This window comes from Cervus elaphus, chromosome X (genome assembly GCF_910594005.1).
Source record: "Cervus elaphus chromosome X, mCerEla1.1, whole genome shotgun sequence".
Taxonomy (NCBI): domain Eukaryota; kingdom Metazoa; phylum Chordata; class Mammalia; order Artiodactyla; family Cervidae; genus Cervus; species Cervus elaphus.
In genome coordinates this window covers 146,811,419-146,838,466 of record NC_057848.1, presented here as the reverse complement: position 1 = coordinate 146,838,466, position 27,048 = coordinate 146,811,419, and the positions used below count along the sequence as shown (strand labels likewise).

The 27,048-nt window shown below is 36.1% G+C and overlaps 1 protein-coding gene and 1 pseudogene across 1 annotated transcript in view; one reads left to right on the top strand and one right to left on the bottom strand.

Moving 5' to 3' along the window:
* The window catches only part of IL1RAPL1 (interleukin 1 receptor accessory protein like 1), a 1,418,929-nt gene that overhangs the window by 282,125 nt on the left and 1,109,756 nt on the right, over window positions 1-27,048 (top strand). The gene's annotated exons all lie outside the window — the stretch shown is intronic.
* On the bottom strand, window positions 19,487-19,593 carry LOC122690902 (annotated as a pseudogene).

The window sequence follows — 27,048 nt, the reverse complement described above, 5'->3', positions numbered from 1 at the left end:
CTGTCTTGATGACTGTGGCTTTGTAGTAGAGTCTGAAGTCAGGTAGGTTGATTCCTCCAGTTCCATTCTTCTTTCTCAAGATTACTTTCGCTATTCGAGGTTTTTTGTATTTCCATACAAATTGTGAAATTATTTGTTTTAGTTCTGTAAAAAATACCGTTGGTAGCTTGATAGGGATTGCATTGAATCTATAGATTGCTTTGGGTAGTATAGTCATTTTGACAGTATTGATTCTTCCAATCCATGAACATGGTATATTTCTCCATCTGTTTGTGTCCTCTTTGATTTCTTTCATCAGTGTTTTATAGTTTTCTATGTAGAGGTCTTTTGTTTCTTTAGGTAGATGTACTCCTAACTATTTTATTCTTTTTGTTGCAATGGTGAATGGTATTGTTTCCTTAATTTCTTTTTCTGTTTTCTCATTGTTAGTGTATATGAATGCAAGGGATTTCTGTGTGTTAATTTTATATCCTTCAACTTTACTGTATTCATTGATTAGCTCTAGTAATTTTCTGGTAGAGTCTTTAGGGTTTTCTATGTAGAGGATCATGTCATCTGCAAACAGTAGGAGTTTCACTTCTTCTTTTCCTATCTGGATTCCTTTTACTTCTTTTTCTGCTCTGATTGCTGTGGCCAAAACATGTGAGCCTTCTGTATAGTCCAACTCTCACATCTGAGACTACTGCAAAAGCCATGTGAAAAGTAAAAGTGAAAAGTTGCTCAGTCGTGTCCGACTCTTTGCAACCCCATGGACTGTAGCCTACGAGGCTCCTCCATCCATGGAGTTTTCTAGGCAAGAGTACTGGAGTGGGTTGCCATTTCCTTCTCCAGAGGATCTTCCCCACCCAGCTTGGACTATTCTGACCTTTGTCAGTAAAGTGATATCTGCTTTTTAATACACTTTCTAGGTTTGTCATGGCTTTTCTTCCCAGGAGCAAGCATCTTTTTTTTAATTTCTTGGCTGCATCCCTCATCCGTCTGCAGTGATGTTGGAGCCTAAGAAAATTGTCTGTCACTGCTTCCACTTTTTCCCCTTCTATGGGACAGGATGCCATGAAGTTAGTTTTTTAATGTTGAGTATTAAGCTAGCTTTTTCACTCTCCTCTTTCATCCTCATCAAGAGACTCTTTAATTGCTCTTCAAGTTCTGCCATTAGAGTGATATCATTTGCATATCTGAGGTTGTTGATATTTCTTCCAGCAATCTTGATTCCAGCTTGTGATTCTTCCACCCTCTCATGATGTACCCTACATAGAATTTAAATAAGCCAGGTGACAGTATATAGCCTTGATGTACTCCTTTCCCAATTTTGAACCAGTCTGTTGTTTCATGTAAGGTTCTATTATTTCTTGACTTGCATACAGGTTTCTCAAGAGGCAGGTTAGGTGGCCTTGTATTCCCATCTCTTTAAGAATTTTCCACAGTTTGTTATGATCCACACAGTCAAAGGCTTTTGTGTAGTCAATGAAGCAGAAGTAGATATTTTTCTGAAATTCCCTTGGTTTCTCTATGATCCAACAGATGTTGGCAATTTGGTCTCTGGTTCCTCTGCCTTTTCTAAACAACTTGTACATTTGGTAGTTCTCAGTTCATGTACTACAGAAGCCTAGCTTGGAGGATTTTGAGGAGTATCTTCATCATAGTTGCTATAAGCATTGCAATTAATATATTAAAACAATCTATCTTGGATTAATCTTAATTTTACTGTATATAGAATGGCTTTGATATAGCTGCTTTCTTCTCCACTCTATGTGATATGTGTTGCTCAGTTGTGTCCAACTCTTTGCAACCCCATGGACTGTAGCTTGCCAGCCTACTCTGTCCATGGGATTCTCCAGATAAGAATGCTGGAGTGGGTTGCCATTCCCTTTCACAAGGATCTTCCCAACCCAGGGATGAACCCAGGTCTCCTGCACTATTCTACTGCTAAGTCACTTCAGTCGTGTCCGACTCTGTGCGACCCCATCCCTGGGATTCTCCAGGGAAGAACACTGGAGTGAGTTGCCATTTCCTTCTCCAATGCATAAAAGTGAAAAGTGAAAGTGAAGTCGCTCAGCCATGTCTGACTCTTCGCGACCCCATGTACTGCAGCCTACCAGGCTCCTCCGTCCATGGGAATTTCCAGGGAAGGGTACTGGAGTGGGCTCCTGCACTATAGGCAGACTCTTTACCATCTGAACCACCAGGTATTTACCTCTTTTATACCATATGAGCCCATCAAGACAGTTTTATAATTACTGCTTTATGTAGTTTTCTTTTAAATGACATGGGAGTAGAAAGTATTCCAAGCAAAACAGATTTAAACTCTTCATTATATTTTCTTGCGTAGTTAATTGTAATGGGAATCTTTAATTCTTCTTGTTCATTTGAGTGATTGTATGGTGTCCTTTTATTTTAGCTGAAAAGATTTATTTTAGTATTTCTTCTTGGCCAGGTCCACTCGTGACAATTTCTTTCAGTTTTTGTCCATCTGCGACTATCTTAATATTTCCTTTATTTTTGAAGCAGTGTTTTGCTGGGTATAGAAATCTTGGTTGGTCTCTCTTTACTTTTAGTACCTTGATATTTTATCTTACCACCTTCTGGCCTCTGTGATTTCTAATGAATAGTCAGTTGTTAATCTTGTTGAAATTCCTTTGTGTTTTTCACTTGCTATTTTCAAAATCCTCTCATTGTCCTTGAATTTTGGCAGTTTTACTGATGTGTCTGGGCATGGTTATCTTTGACCTCATAATCTTTGGAAATTTGTTGAAAATAATGGTCATATAGATTAATGGTTTTCATCTACTTTGGAAGTTTTCAGCCATTATTTCTTCAAATATTCTACTGAGGTCTGTGCTTGGTCAGTTTATTTACTATCTAGTGATTGGAAAGACTAAAAAATTGCCTTGAACCAGTAAACTTTCCAGCATTTTCCTAGAAGTTCTCTGTGTGTGTTGAAGTATACCTTAACACTTTGGCATTTGACATTTTTGCATGGGCCTTTACTCCTGGCTTGTGCAGAAACTCAAGGTCAGTCAGAGATGATAGGTTTGGGTTCTTCTGGGTCTCCTCTGGACATGCACACAGTCCTGTACATGCCTATGGCTCCAGAAATAGCTTTTCAAAGCTGCTGATGGTCATCTTATTCACTCCATTTTCCTTTTTGATGTTTTGGCTATATTCTTGTTTGTCCCATCTGGTTTTACCACCTCAGGAAGATGAAATATGAGACACTTGCTGGTGATTAATTTTGCAAAAAGGTGAAAAAACATTGTGAAGATATCACTTTCCTCACTGAGCAAGTTCTAAGTCAGGTCAAATAAAGAGAAGTCCTTGAATGGGGCTTTTTAAAGGGGCAGCAAGACAGATCAAAAGTAATTGTCCTCTTGAGATGGAGCTTTGTGAAGTGTTCCCAATCCAGCCTTCCCCCTTCATAGGCTGTGAGGCTATTGGCTTGTTTCTTCAAGGGTAACACAGAACTATGAAGAGGGGGTAGTAGTATAGAGTTAAAATGCTACAACCCTCACTGTTCTTACTAAGACTCAGTCTTCAGATTGTTGCCAGGTTTTGGTTAATTTCCAGAGGTCTGAAAAAGTTGATCTTGACAATTTTCTCCAGTGTTCTTTTAGCTGTCACAAAGAAGTAGATTTTCAGTGGTCAATATTGCACCATTCTGCAGGTGCTTCTCGTTTGAGCACTTTTATTTTATGATTCAGTGTTTTGAAAATTTTTTCATCACTTTATACTTAATTTAAAAAATACTAAATTAATTAATGCTTTCAGTTAAAAATAAAATTAGTACATTAGGGTGTAGTTGACATACTGTTAAAAGTGTAGGATTTAATTATTTGAAGTATTATAAATCCTGATTATTTTCTTTTTTTAGTACGTTTTAACATAAAGATTTAACAATTCACCTAAATGTTCTTTTCAAAATCCTGTTCAGATAGTTGGCCATGAAAACTATTTCTAAAATTAAACATCTGTTGTCATTCAGTAAGAATGAATTAGAAATAGGAGTTCTGAAAAAAATCGTCTAGTTTCTTCTGAACTTGAGAAGAGCCTAGTGTAGGTCAGAGATATTTTGAAAAACATAGTTTTATGACAATAAACTGTAGTGAGTTACATTTACTTAGAAGTGAAATAACCTAATTTATTTTTCCTATACTCTATTTTAGGGAACTAAAATAATTTTAAAGCCTTCTAGTTTTATTCTTTAATTCACAATAGCTTTCAGAATATGCCTTTAGGTCAATACTAATTCAGTGTAATTTCAAACACTTATATTCACTGTATATTAAAATGTATTTGAGTTCTTCACAATATTCATAGTAGTTTCAAAATTTTAAAGATTTACCTGCATTCTATAGAGTTCATCTAATACATTTAACTTAACAGATTGACATAAAAAGTCATTGGTATTGTCCCCTGATACTTCTAGCATGCAACCAATGAAGGAAACATGCACTGTTTAAAAACCTCTTGATGACATTTATATAACAAAAATGGGATTAAGAAATTTTTTGTATTTGTGGGTTCAAATATTATTTTATAACTTAAAAATCCATTTCTGTTTCTATTAAGTTAATGTCTTCAGCAAAGTGCTTTAACTGTTTAATGTATCACTTTTTAAATTGTTGTATTGAGATGAAATTTTCTTCTTATGAAATGTATGTCTTTAAGTATCAATAAGTGATTTTTTTTTAGTTTTACTGACTGTGTAACTCATACCTTAATCAATAATTACATTTCTATCAGTCCATATTTTTCCCTCATGCCCCTTACAGCCAGTTCCTACATATCAATTGTAACCTGTTTCTGATTTCTGTTACTATCAATTAATTTTGACTGTTATTGAGCTTCATATAAATACAGTCATTCAGTAGATAATCTCTTGTGTCTGGCTCCTTTTGGTCAATATAATGTTTTTGAAATTGATCCTTGCTGTTGTGTATGTCAGTATGCATGTATGTATGTATGTATGGCATTTTCCTACATAAATACATAGCTACTTTGTATTCATTCTCTTGGAAGGGAAGATTTGGATTTGTTTCATGCTTCAGAGTATTATAAAGAAAGTCCTGGCTATGATTTCTCAAAAGGGGCATGAAATAGGAATAGAAAGCATACTTATAATTATGTAAAAATTTGTTAAATGTGTGTATTATATAATAAAACATACATACTTGCTATAGTACTAAAAGAATAACACTAATAATGGCAGTTAACACATGTTTGAGTGTTAACTTGTGCTAGACCCTTTCCTAATTATTGCACACATTGTATGTCATTTACTTCAATGCTACAAAGTAGGCAGATTATGATTATTTCCACTGCAGATTTCATAGTATAAGTAAAATACTAAGATCATACACCTTGTGAGTGGCCAAGTAGGGAATTGATTTCTAGTTCTTGCATTGTCAAACATTACCAATGCCTGCTGCTTCCTTGTAGCTAATATTTTTGAATTCTGTTATGTACAAAACAGCCGTGGGATGTATTCACACACACCCCCGAACCACAGTGTGGACAGAGTCTATATACGATTAGCTGAATACACTGTGTAGAGGTCACTTCCTCCTCAGGATGATTTGAGGCAGAAGCCACAATCTGTTGAGAGGCACAAGCCAGTCAACAGATGTGAACAGTTTGACTTCCAAAGTGTTTAAAATTTATATTTGTTGCCAACATTTAAAAATCAGGATATCATACATTAAATTCTTGATTTCTGAAATATTTCTGGATATTATGTTGTCTGAAAACTTTGCTCACTGCCAAGGTCTGGAGCTGACCCTCAGCTACCTCTCATAGACTTAACAGCAGCCCGGATAACTTATTGACGGTTCCTGTAGAGAGTCATGTGAGTTTGTGAATCTTGTCATAGCTTTTTGAGGAAAATAGCTTTAAACTTTCCTTTGAAGGATTCCACCAACAGGCCATACCATGCTGAGTGAAGAAATAGCACAACTCAAGGGGGAAAAAAAAAGAAAGACACTTGCTAATGTGTCTTTGGAGCTAATGGAATGGGAATGAAGTAGGAATAATGTGGATTGGCCAAAGACCAAGATGGAGAGAAGGACTATGCTAGACTATGAGGGCTGGCCTCAGTATCTTGGGAAATAGAATGCTTTGATTGCTTTTTAGAAGAATGACAGCATCAGAACTTTAATTTTCTCACAGGCAGAATATAGCCTAAAATTGCTACTTACAGAGAATGCCATTTAATGGTGATTATTTAAGCTGAACGTATGTCTGAAATGCATCAAATTGCTATTTGTTGGCCAAAAGGAACAAAACATCAAGTGTGTGTAGTTTGACCTTAAAAGTATTCCTCATAGCACTTTACTTTAGATGAGTCACTTATTTAATATATCATTTATATTTTAAAGTTCATTTATATTTTCTGAACCAGGACAAGGAAACCAGTACAAATATATACTATAATAATTCCTCAGTTGTTTTCTTTAGGATTTATTTAAACCTTTAAAACGTGTTATTTTTTGAAATGCAGATTCCCATAATACCTATTAGGATATTTATTAAATATATTGAGATGATATTTTAGTATATTAGGGTAAAACCATTTGAGTTATATAAACAAATAATACAGTTAACTAAAAATAGCACATCTTCTTTGAATTGTTGATGCTTAAAAGACAAAATTATGTGGATGAACATACGTAAGCTTCACAGAGCTTTTCTTGTACTAGGCATTTAGCTGTCTTGCAACTGTTAATCAGCACAGGCTTTAAAACAGCTGCTATCAGATTAATTAGAGGGAATCCAGGAAATAATTCAACTGAATGTAGCATTCATGTAAGTGTGTTGAAGGCAATTAAGAGTAACTATAGTCATTACTGAGACTTCCAGGAAGTATGCCAAAGGGCTCAAAAGTCATAAACTGCCTTCCCAGTTTATATATATATATATATATATTTTTTTTTTGTGTGTGTGAGTATATCTCACATATATAAAACCATGCTAATACAAATTAAAAATAAATAAAATTGAAATGATTTGCTTGAATTGTGAGATATTAACTTATTTCTTATTTATTAACTTATTTCTATGTGTGAAGTAGCTAAGAGGAAAATAGGCCATTGAAACTTATTTAGAAAGAAGAGGGTTTATTTGATGATGCTGTACAGAGTATTATGATATGGTAAATAAACTATGTTTCATTTTTATATTTCTAATTTTCATAGCTGATGCAAGTCTTCAAATACAGGAAGTTGATATTTCCTCAATGGCACATATCTCTGAAAAGGAAACTCAAGATTTTCTAATGAGGGATTTTAATACTTAAGAAATTTTACCCTTACCTTATAGCATGCCTTTAATACTTGGTTGTTATAATCACCACCACCACCATCATATTTAGCTGTTATTGTTATCATGACCCAAAGGCTGCTTGTCTGACATCCTATCTCTTTTCACTTTGCTTATGTCTGTTGACTGATTTACTCATTGACAGTAGTTAACCCATGTATTTAGCAATGGAGAAATAAAATAGTTTTGCCTGTGGTTTTCCTTGGGGATAAAAAAAAAAAAAAGGAGACCAAGGAATACGGAAATAGAGATGAGGGTGGGAAATGTTTTAAAGAAATGATTCCTTCTTATTTAATAAGATGGAAGGTGAACTAAGAGAGGTTAATTTATTATGAGAATAGAAAGTTGGTGTGCGATTTCATCTTACTATGTGACCCAGTGTTTTAGGCCTGCCTTCATGTCCTCTTATGCATGAACTAGAAGGAGAGGATAGGTGCCACTCTCCATTTTTCAAAGTCCCAACCATGTTTTCTTTAAAAGTGTCATGAAGTGGAAACAAAGGCCTACTGATAATTCTGTAAATAATTTTTAAATGTTTTTCTGAAACACTTATCTCTGTGTTTTAAAGAAAGGAAATTTTACCTTGAGGACAGCTGAAATGATTGACTAGATTTCCGGGTGGGGCACAGACAGATGAGAAATATTCTTGTGTCTTTACACCCTCCCACTCATAGGTAACAAGGTTGTATGCTACGTCATTCCAGTCGTGTCCAATTCTTTGCAATCCCTTGGACTGTAGCCTGCCAGGCTCCCTTGTCCATGGGATTCTCCAGGCAAGGGTACTGGAGTGGGTTGCCATGCCCTCCTCCAGGGGATCTTTCTGATCCAGGGATCGAACTCTTGTCTCTTGCATCTCCTGCGTTGGCAGGTGGGTTCTTTACCACTAGTTCCCTGGGGAGGCAGGGTATGCCTACTGCATCATGAGGCAGTGTTCTCTCACAGAGTGCTCCTGTAGCTAAGGGAATACTCACCCCACTTTTTGAGATTCATTTTGATTACTAGGCCTTTGGTTTACCAAGCATCTGTTTCACCAGAGTTTGATTCTTTTTTCCTATATCTCCAACATCCCTGCTTGCCACCCTTCCCTGCTCTCTGACATGCTGATAACACACTCCACCTCCTTTTCTGAGGTTCCCTCTCTTGCTGCTTGCAAACTCCACTGTGCTTTTTCATTCATTTTGAATCTCCTCTCATAAGTGAAGCATCTTCTTAGGTGTTGTTGTCTCCGTCAAAGCACCAACTGCAGATTATGTATCCTCAATATTCACGGATTCCTAGTATTAATTCTACTTTACCACCAGAAACCCAAATTCCATGAAATTATTTAGGAAGAATTAGATATTCATTTCTACACAATGCGTTGCTGTGTGGACATACATAGAGGAAAAAATATCTTAAGGATAGATATCGTATCATAGAACCGTAGTCTTCAAAACACTGGAAGAGGTCTTAGGATCCATTTAGTGTAAACCCTAAGTTCTAGACATTAAGGCCCAGAGAGCTGGCACATCTGGTAAGCAATGGAGTGTATTTTTTTGACCACAGGTACCAGAAATGAGGTCTTATCATTCCCTATTCAGTGTATTCTCCACAGCATTACACAAAATCTAATCCTTGGGTTCTATAGTATTTGAACAACTTGAACAAAGATGAGAGATCAGATTTTGACAGCTGGAAATAATGAGAGGTGAAAGGGATGAGTATTCTCCCAAAGAAGAAATAGAAAAAGCAAAGGTGCAGAGAAGAAATATGAGTGTGATCCTTTTAGGAAAGAGTATACTGTTCAGTATACAGTAGAGTTCCAATCTGGGTGAAGGACCTCGGTGAAGGAAATGAAGGGGGCCACTTTTCTGGGCAACAATAGAAAACAATAATACCATGACCTGATAGTTCCAAACAATGCTAGTGATAAACTACTCCTTGAAAAATATTTTTGTTTTGAATTCTAAATAATTGCTGTATTTGTGATCGATGTTCAATAATATATGTAAGCTTTGAATGAACACATATGTATTCGTTATATGCTCAAATAAACAATGAATTCTACCCAGAAGTTTATTAGGAGCACTCCCAGTTAGACAGGTAGTACACTCAACTATACCTGTTCATTTTGAGAGCCAGTTGATGGAGGTTTCAAATCATTAGCACTTGTTTCAGATGGAATGCATGCTTCCATTTCCCATAGTACTGCACAGTCCTGCATCTAAACAGTAGATTTGAAACAAACCAAATTAGCCCATTGGTTGTAAAGGTTAAGAAAAATGAACCAGGGTTACTTCTTTCTTACTCTATTTTATGTGACTACTTGTAGTTTTTATATGTGCTTAAAGTTTAAAATGTCTTCCCTGTATTTCAAATGGTAAAGAATCTGCCTGCAAAGCAGGAGACCCAGGTTTGACCCCTGGGTTGGGAAGGTACTCTGGAGAAGGGAATGGCAATCCACTCCAGTATTCTTGCCTGGAGAATCCCATGGACAGAGGGGCCTGGTGGGCTACAGTCTGTGAGATTGCAAAGAGTCAGACATGACTGAGCAACTAACACTACTACTAAAGTTTAAAACAGCAAAAGAGATTACAAACTAAGTATACATTTTGGTAAATGCACATTTTAGGTCATGAATGAAATATTTATTGAATTTTAATAGTATTTCAAAAGTTTAATCTTCTTTTATGTTAACACAAATGCTAGCACCAGGCAGAATCTCAGTGAAAAATGCTTAGAAGTAAAATAAATATACCCATATATTTTATCTTTAGAGTATTATATGCTATCTTAATTATTAAAAATTAATAGCATACATTTTATTTGTATTAAGATGGACTTAAAATATTACTATGAAGTGTTATCCAAGATAGTAAAGCAAATTGTAAATAATCAGGCACAATAATGAAATAATATTCTAGGACAATAGCTGTTTTAATTATAGATAATACCAAATTCTGTATAAACTTTTTTAATGAACAGCTAGTGTTTAAGATACTGAGCAGGTCCATGTTGACAATGAGAGCTCAAGCCACATATAAATGTCAAGTTGAAATGGGACTGCTATGTAATGATGATGACAAATAGCTGGCAAATATTGTGTTAGTATATATTTATTTATAATTACTCTATGGGGAATATTTTATTTTTATGTTGCATACTTCAATGACTTGTCTACATAAGGAAATTCATGTTGAAGATGTTTCACTGGAAGACAGCTTGAAGAAATTAACTTTTTGGGAAAATATGAAGAAGAAATTATGACATCATTTACACATCCATTGAGTAAATATGTGAAAAGACCCACCAAGTAAAAGGACATTTCAGAAAACATAATAGAGTTTAAAACTGAAATATGTGCTCATGAAAGTTGCTTTGAGAGAAGAGAAAAAAAATAACACAAATTAAAAAGTGTTACATCCTTTATACCAAAATGGTATTGGGTATTGAAACTCTGACTATGTATTACCTGAAAATGACTAATGGTTATAGAATTCTAAACTAATAGAAAATCTGAAAGCAACCTTATAGAGTAGTAAATTTCACAAAGCAAAATTTTAAACGTACTATATTGAAATAATGTTGTAACTACACAAGTTGCCAAAAATACTGTGATTTCCCCCATGCAATTTACTTACTTTTCTCTGATGATAACGTTTTACATAACCATCATACATTATCAAACCCAGGACATTGACATTGATACAATACATTAATTTGATATAGGCTATAATCATATTTTACCAGTAAACACATTTTTTTTCAACACTAAAACTTTTAAAGGATTAAAAAAAATATCCTGTTTAGAGATTTTATTTTTATGTGTGGGGTAACACACTTACAATGAATTTAATCTGCTTTATTATAAAGAAGACATACAGATGGCTAACAAACACATGAAAAGATGCTCAACATCACTAATTATCAGAGAAATGCAAATCAAAACCACAATGAGGTACCATTACACGCCAGTCAGGATGGCTGCTATCCAAAAGTCTACAAGCAATAAATGCTGGAGAGGGTGTGGAGAAAAGGGAACCCTCTTACACTGTTGGTGGGAGTGCAAACTAGTACAGCCGTTATGGAGAACAGTGTGGAGATTTCTTAAAAAACTGGAAATAGAACTGCCATATGACCCAGCAATCCCACTCCTGGGCATACACACTGAGGAAACCAGATCTGAAAGAGACACGTGCACCCCAATGTTCATTGCAGCACTGTTTATAATAGCCAGGACATGGAAGCAACCTAGATGCCCATCAGCAGACGAATGGATAAGGAAGCCGTGGTACATATACCCCATGGAATATTACTCAGCCATTAAAAAGAATTCATTTGAATCAGTTCTAATGAGATGGATGAAACTGGAGCCCATTATACAGAGTGAAGTAAGTCAGAAAGATAAAGACCATTACAGCATACTAACACATATATATGGAATTTAGAAAGATGGTAACGATAACCCTATATGCAAGACAGAAAAAGAGACACAGAAGTACAGAACAGACTTTTGAACTCTGTGGGAGAATGTGAGGGTGGGATGTTTTGAAAGAACAGCATGTATATTATCTATGGTGAAACAGATCACCAGCCCAGGTGGGATGCATGAGACAAGTGCTCGGGCCTGGTGCACTGGGAAGACCCAGAGGAATCGGGTGGAGAGGGAGGTGGGAGGGGGGATCGGGATGGGGAATACGTGTAACTCTATGGCTGATTCATATCAATGTATGACAAAACCCACTGAAATGTTGTGAAGTAATTAGCCTCCAACTAATAAAAAAAAATAAATAAATTAAAAAAAAATAAAACAAATTGTAATCACAATAAATATTCTTGTTTGTACAATAAAAAAAAAAAAGAAGTGAAGTGAAGTCGCTCAGTCGTGTTCAACTCTTTGCGAGCCTGTGGATTGTAGCCTACCAGGCTCCTCCATCCGTGGGATTCTCCAGGCAAGAATATTGGAGTGGGTTGCCATTTCATAAAGAAATGCTTGTTTATTCTCTAAATATTAGATGCTGTATTATTGGACTTTATCTCTTTTTTTCATTTTGTAGCATCCAGTGATTTTAGTCCCAGTGGTGACTCCATTGGGAAGCTAGAATGAGACAGATACAGGAGTAACAGGAGCTGTTGAGAAATCTTAGGTTATGTCACCCAAATCAGCTTCTTAATGGTAATAGGCAGAGAATCAAATTTATAGTGGAGGTGTATTTTATATGTATTCTTGTGCAGTAGTTCTGTTTCTGAACAAATTTATTCCAGTATAGTATTACATATATTGAATATTAAATCTTGAATGTGAGAAGATGATTTCAGAGGAAAATAATTTTCAATATAATATGAAAAAAATATTGTAAATGTTTGTCAAAATGTGATGTTTGAATATTCTAATACCTATGCTTGAAGAGAAGCTATAAATCTTTTGAAAATGTCTTTTCCAATTTTTATTGTAGCAAAGTATGCAATACTTAATATTCCAATAGTCTACCGGTAGATACATTTATACTTATTATGTTCACTACAGACTCTTTTATGAGTGGGAGATTGAGGACTTCTTGTAAGTACTATACCAAAATGCATAACTTAATAGGATAGTTGACAGAAGAAAAAATCCAACTCATAGACTAAACTGATCACCAAGAATTATGTATTACAGATTTAAAGTTAGGAAATACACAGAAACATTTTAGAGATAATAGCAAAAGCTTTTTAGTGTAAAAATAAAGTTAGTAGAAGAAAAACAAGGTAAAACAATAGATATTTTTATCTTTGTAGAGTATTACTAAGAATATTCTGCCTAAAATAGAGAGAAGCCTTATGCTCACAATCTTCTCTATTTATAGTGTAAATTAAAAAGGAAAAAATGACAAATTGACAGTCATCATCTAAACCATGTTTCTCCACTTTTTGGTATACAGCATATTTGCCTGGGGAGTGATTTTTGGAAAATATCTAATAAAATCTGGCAAGTTTTAGTCTGAAACATATCAGATAAAGCACATTTTTTCCTAGGACAGGGAAAAGGCTAAGTGTGGTATTGGTTTCTGTGTAGTTTGCTTATAGATTAACTAAGAGTTAAAAGCATTGCTAAATAGTTGCATTTATTTGACTTTAGGCACTTAAAAATTTGACTACATATTTTAGTAGAGATGATTATAAATATGGAAATAAAATACATAGTAAGGTCAGTTTTCATTCCAATCCCAAAGAAGGAAAATACCAAAGAATGTTCAAACTACTGTACAGTTGCACTCATTTCACATGCTAGCAAGGTTATGCTCAAAATCCTTCAAGCTAGATTTCAACAGTGTGTGAACTGAGAACCTAACAGATGTACAGGCTGGATTTAGGAAAGGCAGAGTAACCATAGGTCAAATTGCCAACATCCATTGGTTCATAGAGAAAGCAAGAGAATTCCAGAAAACATGTACTTCTGCTTCATTGACTGTGCTAAAGCCTTTGACTGTGTGGATCACAACAGACTGTGGAAAATTCTTAAGGAGACAGGAATACCAGTCCATCTTACTTGCCTACTGAGAAACCTGTATGCAGGTGAAGAAGCAACAGTTAGAATCGGACATGGAACAACAGAATCGTTGAAAATTGGGAAAGGAGTACATCAAGGCTGTATATTGTCACTCTGCTTATTTAACTTCTGCACAGAGTACATCATGCAAAATGCCGCACTGAATGAATCACAAGTTGGAATCAAGATTGCCTGGAGAAATATCAACAATGTCAGATATGCAGATGATACCACTCTAATGGCAAAAAGCAAAGAGGAACTAAAGAGCCTCTTGATGAATGTGAAAGAGGAGAGTGAAAAAGCTGGCTTAAAAGTCAACATTCCTAAAAATGAAGATCATGGAATCTGGTCCCATCACTTTATGGCAAATAGATGGGGAAACAATGGAAACAGTGACAGACTTTATTTTCTTGGAGCTCCAAAATCACTGCAGATGGTGACTGCAGCCATGAAATTAAGACACTTGTTCTTTGGAAGAAAAGCTATGACAAACCTAGATAGCACATTAAAAAGCAGAGATGTCATTTTGCTGACAAACATCCATTTAGTCAAGGGTACAGTTTTCCAGTAGTCGTGTATGGATGTGAGAGTTGGACAATAAAGAAGGCTGAGTGCTTTTGAACTGTGGGGCTGGAGAAGACTCTTGGAAGTCCCTTGGAAAGCAAAATCAAACCAGTCCATCCTAAAGGAAATCAACCCTGAATATTCGTTGGAAGGATTGATGATGAAGCTGAAGCTCCAATACTTTGGCCATCTGATATGAAGAGCCGACTCATTGGAAAAGACCCTGATGCTGGGAAAGATTGAGGGCAGGAGGAGAAGGGGGTGATAGAGGTTGAGATGGTTGGATGGCATCACTGACTTGGTGGACATGAGTTTGATCACATTCTGGGAGATGGTGAAGGACAGGGAAGCCTGGTGTGCTGCAGTCCATGGAGTTGCAAAGAGTCGAACACAACTTAGTGAATGAACAACAACAACAATGGTATAGTAATCAGATTAACTAAATTTTAAGTTCTAGATGTACCAATGATCTGCAGTGGCTATAGGACAAAAAAGTGGATACTCTGGGGAGAAATATAATGATCTCATTTCTCAAACGTTTCTCAGCTGATGGTATAGCCTTAATGGCTTACTTCGTTTCACCATTGCACCCATGATACTTATCAATAACTAGAAAGATTTTAAAGCTTTTTAAGCCATAATTTGGATAACTTGAAATTTTGTATACTTTACTATTTTTGCACTTCAAGGATAAATATGTTACATTTTTGAGGGGCCTGGCAAATGTGGAGCCTAGAACTGAAGTAATCAGAGCTGTTGGATATGTTATGGTGTGAATGTGAAAAATAGTTTTAAGGGTTCTGCAAAAATTCTTTTTATTACCTTTTTTAATGAACTGTCTGACATGCTTTAAAAAATGTGGTACAGTGGAAAAATTATAGTCATTAACATTGGATAGTTGTGTGCTGTAGTTTAGTCCCTGCTACATATTAACTATGACCTTGGGCAAATTACTGAACTGTTGAACTTCCTGTGGTTTCTATGAGAAAAGAAAATGCACCCCCAAACAGTCTAATGCATGGCAGATAATCAGGTAATATTCCATTCTCCTGTCTCATAATTATCACATTTCTTTTAATCCATACATATTGAACTTTTCTTGTTGTGAACACATGCAATGTTTTTTGAGAGAATGAAATCATGGATTAAATTTGGTGCATTATAACATTTATGTCTTTCACTCATGTAGTAAAACCTTAGAAGTATGAAATGATAGAAAATGCGTAAGTCCAACCACTTGGTGATAACGAGAATTAATGGGATGAAGTTCAAGGCAAATTAGAGAATTTTGTTCTACTGAACTTTTAAAATAGGGCTCTTTTTCTTTTTTGCTTCATATAGTACAAGTGTAATTCTGTAAAGATTCTGTTGTGATCTTGATGACCTCTCAAGGCTGGTTCTGAATCACAGGCAGGAAAGGTTGAAATGATAAAGATGTGGGATAAAAAAAAGGCAAATGGTAACCCACTCCACTATTCCTGCCTGGGAAATCCTATGGAAGAAAAGCATGGTGGGTATACTCCATGGGGGTCACAAAGACTGAGACACAATTTAGCGCCTAAACAAGAAGAAGAAAGGTAAGCAAGTTTATAGCTCTTTTCATTTACCATTTTTTTTTCCTGGCTTGAATAATTCTAAGGCGTATGTTTATGGATAAAATTGAAATTTCCACGTTTTCCTGTCAAACTTCAAGGGTCTGGGTCTGGAGATCATTTTCTTATATAATTAGTGAACTGAAAGTAAAAGATAGGTGAACCTATTAAAAAAATTGCTGTAAATGATTCAAGTACCATCCATTAAAGCATGTGGCTGCTCTGTGTGTTACCTGTCAAGCTTGCATAAGTATGAACAATTTGTTATGTTTCTATTGTTATTTCTATTGGGAAATTGTTATTTTCCAATTTCCTTGTCACTGGTTTCATTGTTTAGTGAATCATTTATTGTGGATATTTTTATAACTTGAATCTTTGGATTTGCTAAAAAAACATGACAGTACCTCAAATTTGTATGTATTTTTGGAATTTAAAAAGCATGTTACATAAATTGAGTATTACTTGTGGGAATTGCTACAGATTGAAATTTTACTTAGTTAATTTTTTTGTCCCATACCTTTGCCTTGTGAAAAACACTAAACTTTGATTGTTGGGAAGAACAAGGGGATTAGAACATGAAACCAAAGGGCATTCAGAGGATGAGCTGGTAAGGCATACCTTATTTGAGTTTCAGATGTTTGCTCTTGAGGATAAAATTTTCATAAGGCAGTATGTATTGGGTGTTTGCCACTTGAAAATCAGTGGTTTGATTTCTCTGCTGGATTGTTGCAGTAGCCTCTTAGCTGGTCTCCAGGCTCCACTGTTAATCTCCTGCCTACCCCTGTGACCTTGTCTCTTAACAGGTCCCTTCTTAGTCCAGCCTTAGTAAAACCCCTCCCCATCATCTGCACCCATTTGTGATGTCTTTGCATTTTCTCAGTTCAAGAGGTAAATTTTACTTTCTTACCTTTTAAGTTGAGGCCTGGTTTGTGATTTGCTTGCAGGAGTAGACTGGTAAATTTGAAAGTGCCTTTTCTAAACTTAGGCCTCAAGAGACTTGGTTGTTTCCAGTTGTTCTCTTAGAACCCTGCCATTACCAGATGAAGAGAGGCCCAACTCAGCCAATAGCTTACCAGCTGACAGGCTTTCTAGACCAATAAACCAACCAGGTTTTGCTAGGCTCACTTGGGGTCTGGGTTAGCTGTTGTGGGTATTCACATCTCAGTTTAAGATGTGGTCACTTACTTACCTTTGTTTTGTTCAAATTCCTCCAAGAAGATAGGGGGTTAATGGGCTTTGATAAACTTGAGTCTTTAATTCTCATGAGGAAGAATCTTTAATTAAAAAAGTATTTTCTCTGTAAGTAATTTACTTCTCATAGACTACTTAAACTTTTAGGATTAAATGTTTTTACGTTTGAAATTGTGGCTTAAATGGGCTACAGTGAGGAAATAACATGTTGCTTGACTGAGAAACAGTATTTCCTTGAGAAAAGAGAGGTGTAGTTCTTAATGAAATTGTCTTATAGCATCAGGTACAGTTTAGTAGCATTCAAGTATTAACTCTTAATAACACAGTTTTTGAGAAAAAGGTTTGATTCTCATTTTAAGTTTTATAAATTGAGTAATTTTGAAAGTGAGTGTTAAGAAAGGATGGAAAAGATGTTCTGTTGATGTGTATATGACAGTGGAAATATTTCAGCCTTACAGAAGTCATGCTTGGTGAATTTAATTCTAAAGATGTACAAGGCGAAAATAGCGGTAAAAAGTATTATATTTAATGTTATAAGCACATTCCAAAGATAAAGAACCAGAGTCCATGCAGGAAGAATAATATGGGATCTTGTGTATTAAACATCTTCCTCCAGGGTTTATAGAGGTTAGGGGATGTTCACACAGAAGATATGTGTAGTCTAAACTGCAGGTGTCATATTGAAATTGATATGTGTAGCATGAAATACTGTTAGATTTTCTGATATTCTCGATTTTTAAATATTTTCCACACAAGTGACTTTAATTTTAATTTTACTAAACAGGTAAACATTTATCAAAATTGTCAGTCTTATAAAATTTCTTCTCACATTACTTAATCTAGCTGTATCAGATTAAAGAAAGACTATTCAGTATATCTCTATGTATTTTGGTAAAATCAACTCAGGATTTTAACAAGAAAACATGGGGTACTCTTAGTCTAATTAATATTCTTAAAACATTTTTTAAGAGCAATTTTAGGTTTAGAACAAAATTAAGACGATGGTACATAGAGTTCCCATATATTTTCTGCCCTCTCCTCTATGCATTGCCACCTCCATTATCAACATCATTCACCAGAATGGTTAATTTTTTTTTTTTTATAATTGATGAACCTACATTGATACAGCATAATCACCCATTACTATTTATATTATGATTCACTCTTGGTGTACATTGTTTGGGTGTGGACAAATGTATAATGACATATGTAGATTGGTTCCTTTCACTTGGTAATAAGCATTTAAATTTTCTCCTTGTCCCTTTTCATGACTTGATAACTCATTTCTTTTAAGTGATTAATAATATTCTGTTGCTTAGATATACCAGTTTATTAATGCATTAACTTACTGAAGTATATCTTTGTTGCTTCCACATTTTGGCAATTATGAATAAGGCGCTATAAACATCTGTGTGTAGGGTTTTGTGTGATCATAAGTTTACAGTTGCTTTGGGTAAGTGCCAAGAAGTATAATTGCTGGATTGATTGGTGAGAATATAGTTCTGTAAGAAGCTACCAAACTGTCTTCCAAATTAGTTATACCATTTTGCATTCCTACCAGCAGTGAATGAGAGTTCTTGTTGTTCCACATTCTCTCCAGAATTTGATGTTGTCAGCGTTCCTGATTTAGGCCATTCTAATAGGTGTATGGCAACCCACTCCAGTATTCTTGCCTGGAAAATCCCATGGACAGAGAAGTCTGGTAGGCTACAGTCCATGGGGTCGCAAAGAATTGGATACAACTGAGCGACTTCACTCACTAATAGGTGTATACTTGTGTCTCTTTGTTTTAATTTGCATTACCACATAACATACAATGTGAAGCAACCTTTCATGTGCTTATTTGCCTTCTGTATATCTTCTTTAGTGTGGTGTTTATATATTCTGTTTATATTGAAATCACTGATCCTCATGAATCTAATGGTAACTCTTTGAAACATCTACCAGATGCTTAAATTTCAAATCCAAGCAGTATTTTTTTAACTATAGGATATTATCTGAATCATAAAAGACTGATCCTCATATGTGAGGTATAAATAAATCATACTTACACATACTGATATCAAATATTTATATATTAGAATTTTACTAGGATAAAGGATGATTTCATTTCTACTCACAAAAATCAAACAGTGTTTGGAAAATTTTAGAAAGCATCTAGTTAAAATCACCACTCATTTTATGGTCTTATCTTGCAATATTTTACAGGATCATTTCATTCAGAATCCCTTTGTGACTATCTGGAATGCTTCTTGTTATGAGTTCCAGATAAGGTCCATGCTCTTAATCCCCCAAGAACCCCAGAACTGAGGCCTTGGACATCTTGTCTGTGTATACTCAATCATGGAGATCTCTTCTAATATCATAGCTTTAAACTGATAAGAACAGATACTACACTTGATCCTAGCCAAAAGGCTGAGAAGCGAGAGAACAGCATTGAAACAAGTATACTATCAAGGGTGAAACAGATCACCAGCCCAGGTTGGATGCATGAGATGGGTGCTCAGGGCTGGTGCACTGGGAAGACCCAGAGGGTTGGGATGGAGAGGGAGGCGGGAGGGGGGATCGGGATGGGGAACACATGTAAATCCATGGCTGATTCATGTCAATGTATGGCAAAAACCACTACAATATTGTGAAGTAATTAGCCTCCAATGAATAAAAATAAATGGAAAAAAAATCATAGCTTTAAATACCATCTTCATGTTGATAATTCATAAATTTTCATCATGACCCTGGAACTCTCCCCTAAACTCCAGACTCACATACCCATCTTTATAGTCCACATTTTTACCTTTGTTCTATATAAGCATATCACACTTGGCCAACCCCATACAAATTCCTTTCCTTCCCTCCCACATTCGAGCCTCCCCAAACTTCCTTCCGGGTACCTCAGTCCTTCTAGGTGCTCAAACCAAAACTGAATTCCTTTGGACTCCTGTATATTGTATGCTCCAGCCCGTCAACAAATTGTATCACTTCTGCCTTGAAAATGCATCCAGAATTTGACCTCTTCTCAGCACATTTACATTTTGATCCAAGCCCCCTCCTTTCTCACCTGTTTTATCTTATTTTAATAGTTGGCTATTCTCTCTGCTTTCACTGTTGTTCACTTTCAGTTTTTTCTCAACAGAGCAACCAGTGTGATATCTTGAGACACAAATTGTGCTGTATCTTCTGAGGTTGAGCATCTATTTATAATGGCCTCTCATCTCTCTAAGAATAAAATCCTAAGTTCCTACAGTTGCTCACAAGGTTCTTTGTATTCATCTGACTCTTCATCGTTGCTGTTTGTCTCTTAGGGCTTCCCTCTTTCTTGCTCCACAATAGGCACAATGCGCCTCTGTTATAACAGTAACAGGAGATACTTTTCCTCCCAAAAAGTGCTAGACTGGCTTTTCTCTTGGCCCTAGATGCTTTTCCCCTGGCTAGCCTCCTGGCTCAGCCTCTTCCTCCAACTCCCCTGACTCTGTCACCTCCTTCAGATCTTTGTTCATATATCACGGCGTAGTGAGGCCTTCTCATGCAATGTGTTTAAGATTTCAGACTACCTCCCCACACTGGTTATACAATACATTATTTATTTATTTTCTTTTTCCCTTCACTTAAAATGTCAGCTTCATGGGGGAGGTTATTGTTTGTTTTATTCACTATCCCTAGTGCCTCGAAGAGTCATCCTTACTAAATGTTGGTTGATGGAGTGAATTGTTTCTCATAGACTTTAAATACTAGGGAAGTAGTTATAATCCTTTCTCAACTGTGTACTTTTATAGTGGAGAAAGTGATCAATAGGTTCTCTTTTTACTTGGGTTTTCTTACTGAATAGATGCATCTATTTTATTTTTTCTTCACTGAATCTGTTATTAAAAGGAATCCAGTGTGCCTAACCAGAAGCTGTGTAGCCTTTGAACTCTTCATGGGTTCTTAGGATGCTTCCAGATTTTAGTTTGACCTTTAAAAATTAGTTTTGAGTTAGGGATTACTGCTGGATGAGAAGTAAGGTGTAGGATGAAGACCGAAATTCCAACTCAATCTAAACTATTTACAAGGACAAAGACAATAAGGAAAGGAGACTATTTTCAGGGCATCAGGCCTTGTTTCTGTAACTGCTGACACAGGTCTGCCATTAAAATAGTCATATTTCCTCAAATATTGCACTTTCAGATGCAAAGTGAGCAATCAAATGGTTCTGTGAACATGACCTAATTTTCACAACTAGATGTTATATCCGTGCTTTCATTTTGAGTCTGTAAACCTTAAGACCTCAGATTCTTTCAGTCCCAAGCTGATAGTATTCTCGTCTAACACCTAGCTCTTTTAACTGTAATTTTAACATTTTGTGTTTTATAAAATCTTTTATGCATGCCTATATAGAGCTCAGAGCATTACTATCCTAGGGAGGAGGAGAAAAAGGCAATTCAAAAAAACCCCCAAAATATATTCAAAGTAGAATGGTTGAAAAGAATCTATTTCTGCTGCAAAGGAAAAAAAAATCATCATTGTTCTGCTGGCTGGAGATGTTGGAAATGTCTCAAAGAAACACAATTGGATTAATTATATTTTCATCTTTTACTTCCATTCAAGTCTGAGAACATGCACTTCATTGTAGTTTTACATCCTTCTGGATTATATGAGAAGTTGCAAGATTTTCAAGATGTATTCCATGCTCCTCTAGGGTAACATATCAACTTTACTAAGGATTCTGTAGGTCTAATGTTCTTCCTCCTATCAAACTATATGAAAGTAAATTTCTAAAGTGCCAGGTACCAAATTTGAGCTTTTAAAATTAATTCAAATTTTTAAAGATGTTTTACTACATTAAGGTGACCTTGAAAAATATCAATTAAACATAATCCTCTCACTTCAGAGTTTATCCAGTTTTTCTAAGTGCATCTAATCAGAAGACAGGTGGCTCACAATTCATCTACTATTTTAAGGTAAAAAAATAGAAATGTAGTTGAGTAATGTCTGCATAATGAAATGAGAGTGACTTTGAAATTATACTTTTATTCTTATGAAATCCTTTGTTCTAAATATACATACCCCATGGTCCAGCAGTTTCAAACCAGGCACTCACTGCCCCCAAATATTCATAGCTATGCTCTTTATAATAGATTAAAGCTAGAAATAATGCAATGTCCAAAAATAAATAAATACTCTGTGAAATACTTTTGTGGAGCACAAATTTAAAACAGCGAACAGCACTGCCCCACAGTCTCAGTTTTCCTTCTTTCCAGAGTGGTCTCATGACTAAATAGTCTACTACTATGTGCAGCGGTATAGGAGAATGCCAGGAATAAAATGTTAAGCAAACATAGACAGATCTAAAAGAGTATATATTATATGATTCCATTTAGGTAAAGTACAGAAAAAGGGACTATGAATCTCTTCGGTGTTAGAAGTCAAGGTAGTGATTACTATTGGGGGAGTTAGTGACTAGAACAGGGGTGATTGGTGTTGCTTATTTAATTTACTATGAAAATTCATTGAGTGCTCTACTCATGATTTCTTTATTTGTCAGTATATTTGATTTACTTCAATAAAAAGTTTATTTTATTGTAAAGTAATTAGGCTCCAACTAATAAAAATAAATGGAAAAAGAAAGAAGATATGGACCAAGTATAAAAAAAAAGTTTATTTAAAAAAAGTCCTTTCTTTTATGTTACTAGAGATTACAGCAAATGAACAGTCAGAGGTCTTTCCATAACTCTGCCATCTTTATGTGTGACCAGCCTGTGCTGTTTTCAGAAGATGAAAAATAGGGCATCAGAAACAAAACAAAAGTCTTCTTCTTGTGTATGAGGTTCCTTTGGCTGCTCTAACAAATTACCACAAACTTGGTGGCTTAAAATGACAGAAATACATTGTCTCACAGTTTTTGAGGTCAGAAGATTGAAATCAGAATCACTGGGATGAAATCAAGATGTCAGCAGTGTCATGCTCTCTCCAAAGGCTCCAAGGGGGTTATCCCTTACCTCTTCCAGCTTCTGGTGACTATTGGCATTCCTTGACTTGTGGCCACATCATTTTAATTTCAATGCCAGCATCTTCAAATCTCTTCTACCTTCTCCTCTCTGTGTCAGATCTCCCAGTGCCTCCCTCTTACATGTATACACGTCATTGCCTTTTGGGCCTACCTGAATAATCTAGGATCATTTCCCCATCTCAGGCTCATTAACTTTATTACATATGCAAAGATTCTTTTATTCCACATAAGATAAAATTCACCAGTTTCAAGGATTAGAATGGAGATATCTTTTGAGGGGCCTTTTGTGTTTTTTTTGGCTTTCATATTATGTAACGATAGACAAGATATAAATTAGATAATATTGTTAACCAAAAGCTGCTTTTTGAGCACACTTAAAAACATACAGGTGTAGAAAAATTATTTTTTAGGGTAACCTTACCCCACTCTGTGTCAAATATCCCACTACACTTTTTAATCAAAAGATTGCAGTTGTATTGCTGCAAAGACTTTAGAAATCACATAATGTGGATATTTTCAGTCTTCAGAATTTTTCTTTAGATGAGATCTTTTATGAAACACAAATATAAAACAGCAAACGGCACTGCCCCACAATCTCAGTTTTTCTTTCTTTCCAGAATGGTCTCGTGAGATATACTGGGAAATTTCTAGGGCTCTGTGGAGCTGTTTGAAAATGTACGTAATGTAATCTCTTCCTTTTATTTGGGACAGGCATCTTTTCCAAAGATGATTCAGAAAGATTGGGACTAAGTCTTCTATTTCCACTATTTTTTGTACTGAATTACCTTCACATGGTCGTTCATGGAAGACAGTGCTTCCACACAGCATATGTTTGCCACTATGATGTCAGAGAGGCCCCTTAAAAATTAATTGGCCCACTGGATTTGGGTTCCCTGTTTCATACATTAAACTTCCACTGGCTATCTGCTTTACAGATGTATATGTTTCAATGCCATTCACTCATATTGATGTATGGCAAAAACCATCACAATATATTGTAAGGTAATTATCCTCTAATTAAAAAACATAAAATATTTTAAAAAAGTCATTGGCCCAGATTTCTGGATTTCATAGAAAACATACAGAATTTCAGAAGGAAGAAAAACATGTGAGCAGGTTTATTTGAAAGCCCTAAACTCTCAGTATCGACAGTAGAGCTTGTCACTCAACTTCCCTTAGGATTGTGGAAGCTACTTTCTATGCACTCAGGAAAAAGAATGTCCCAGATAAGCAGTTTTTCATGCAAGCAGCCCATCTATTCAGGTTTCTACTAGAATCCACAGATGCCATCAATTCTAGCCAGCCCCTTGACAGCTAGTAATATCACAGCAAAATGGGCAGCTCCCCTGTTACACTTAGGTTAGTGTGGAGGTGTCTTTTTTGCTTACTTTTGTCCCTTGTTGTAAAACTCAGAGCGTACTGACATGCATATTTTAAATCCCACAGGTTAATTCTGTACATTTCTGTTAACCTTTGTCCCCTGTCGTTTGAAACTTTGTTTTGATTATCTGAGCAGTGTCACTGATGTGCTCTACTGGCTTTATTCAATTGATGCCATTGCTTTTTTGTCAGACAAAGATCTCAAAAGTATTGTGTGCCTACATGTTAATGTAAGCAAAGAAGGAATACATTTGAAAGGACTGATTAATGAGAATGATTTTCTCTTTTTATGGTCATTTGAAATCTTTTGTTTATCCTAGTTGAGCTTTCTACAGTAATTTTCATTTATCAGTAAAAGTATTTGATCTTTGTAAGTGTGAAATAAAATCACTCATGTTGGTTTACCCAGTCGAAGCTCAAATTTTTATTAAAATGGTTAGCCTCATGAAGGCATAGTAACTGAAGGTGATGGTCACGAAAATGCTCTCTCACATTTTCCGCTTTGGAGGGTGTAATTGAATGCTGGCTCCAGACACTGCACTCTGTCCATCATGGCTTTGGTCCTGAGGCCACCATTCCCAGGAGCACATCCCACCCAATGACTGAATACAGCCTGGATACTAAGGCAGATCCATTCCCGCAAGATGTGCATTTCTTCTGATGGTTACTTTGGCTCAAAGACTCCCAAGTCAGCTTGGCCAAAACTTTCTTAGATTGTATGGCAGTACAAAGTTGCCTTCCTTTCTGCCCCCTTGTCCTGTCTCCTTCTAAGAGGTCAGTTCAGATCAGTTCAGTCGCTCAGTCCTGTCCGACTCTTTGTGACCCCATGGACTGTAGCACGCTAGGCCTCCCTGTCCATCACCAACTTGCGGAGCTTACTTATCTCATGTACATTGAGTTGCTGATGCCATCCAACCACCTCATCCTCTGTCATCCCCTTCTCCTCCCACCTTCAATCTTTCCCAGCATCAGGGTCTTTTCCAATGAGTCAGTTCTTCACATCAAGTGGCCAAAGAATTGGAGTTTCAGCTGCAGCATCAGTCCGTCCAGTGAATATTCAGAACTAATTTCCTGTAGGATGGACTGGTTGGATCTCCTTGCAGTCCAAGGCACTCTCAAGAATCTTCTCAACACCACATTTCAAAAGCATCAGTTCTTCGACGTTCAGCTTCCTTTATAGTCCAACTCTCACATCCATACATGACTACTGGAAAAAGTATATAGCCTTGGCTAGACAGACCTTTGTTGGCAAAGTAACACCTCTGCTTTTTATTATGTTGTCTAGGTTGGTCATCATAACTTTTCCTCCAAGGAGCAAGCATCTTTTAATTTCATAGCTGCAGTCACCATCTGCAGTGATTTTGGAGCCCAAAATATAAAGACTGACACTATTTCCACTGTTTCCCCATCTGTTTGCGATGAAGTGATGGGACCAGATGCTATGATATTTGTTTTCTGAATGTTGAGCTTTAAGTCAACTTTTTCAGTCTCCTCTTTCACTTTCATCAAGAGGCTCTTTAGTTCTTCTTCACTTTCTGCCATAAGGGTGGTGTCATCTGCATATCTGAGGTTATTGATATTTCTCCCAGAAATCTTGATTCCAGCTTGTGCTTCCTCCAGCCCAGCGTTTTCATGATGTACTCTGCATATAAGTTAAATAAGCAGGGTGACAATATACAGCCTTGACATATTCCTTTTCCTATTTGGAACCAGTCTGTTGGTCCATGTCCAGTTCTAACTGTTGCTTCCTGACCTGCATACAGATTTCTCAAGAGGCCGGTCAGTGTTGTCTGGTATTCCCATCTCTCTCAGAATTTTCCATATTTTATTGTGATCCACACAGTCAAAGGCTTTGACATAGTCAATAAAGCAGAAATAGATATTTTTCTGGAACTCTCTTGCTTTTTTGATGATCCAGTGTATGTTGGCAATTTGATCTCTGGTTCCTCTGCCTTTTCTAAAACCAGCTTGAACATCTGGAAGTTCATGGTTCATGTATTGTTGAAGCCTGACTTGAAGAATTTTGAGCATTACTTTACTAGCATGTGAGATGAGTGCAATTGTGTGGTAGTTTGAGCATTCTTTGGGATTGCCTTTCTTAGGGATTGGAATGAAAACTGACCTTTTCCAGTCCTGTGGCCACTGCTGAGTTTTCCAAATTTGCTGGCATATTGAGTGCAGCACTTTCACAGCATCATCTTTTAGGATTTGAAATAGCTCAACTGGAATTCCATCGCCTAAGAGGTCACACAGTTGTAATCATGGGATAGCTCTTGCAGCCTCCCCCTCGCCTCATTCCGTTTTCTTTCACAGGCAGTCAGCCATCCACTACACCCCAATAATTCTTGTGCTTAAATCTCATTTTTGTGTCTGCTTCTCCAGAAGGATGATGTGCATTACCACATTAAAAAAAAAAAACAAAAAACTTCTTTCAAATAATGACATATTTAGGCCCTTTTATACATATTGGTATACATATTGGTATTCAATCATAGACTTATATACCTCTGTAGTTT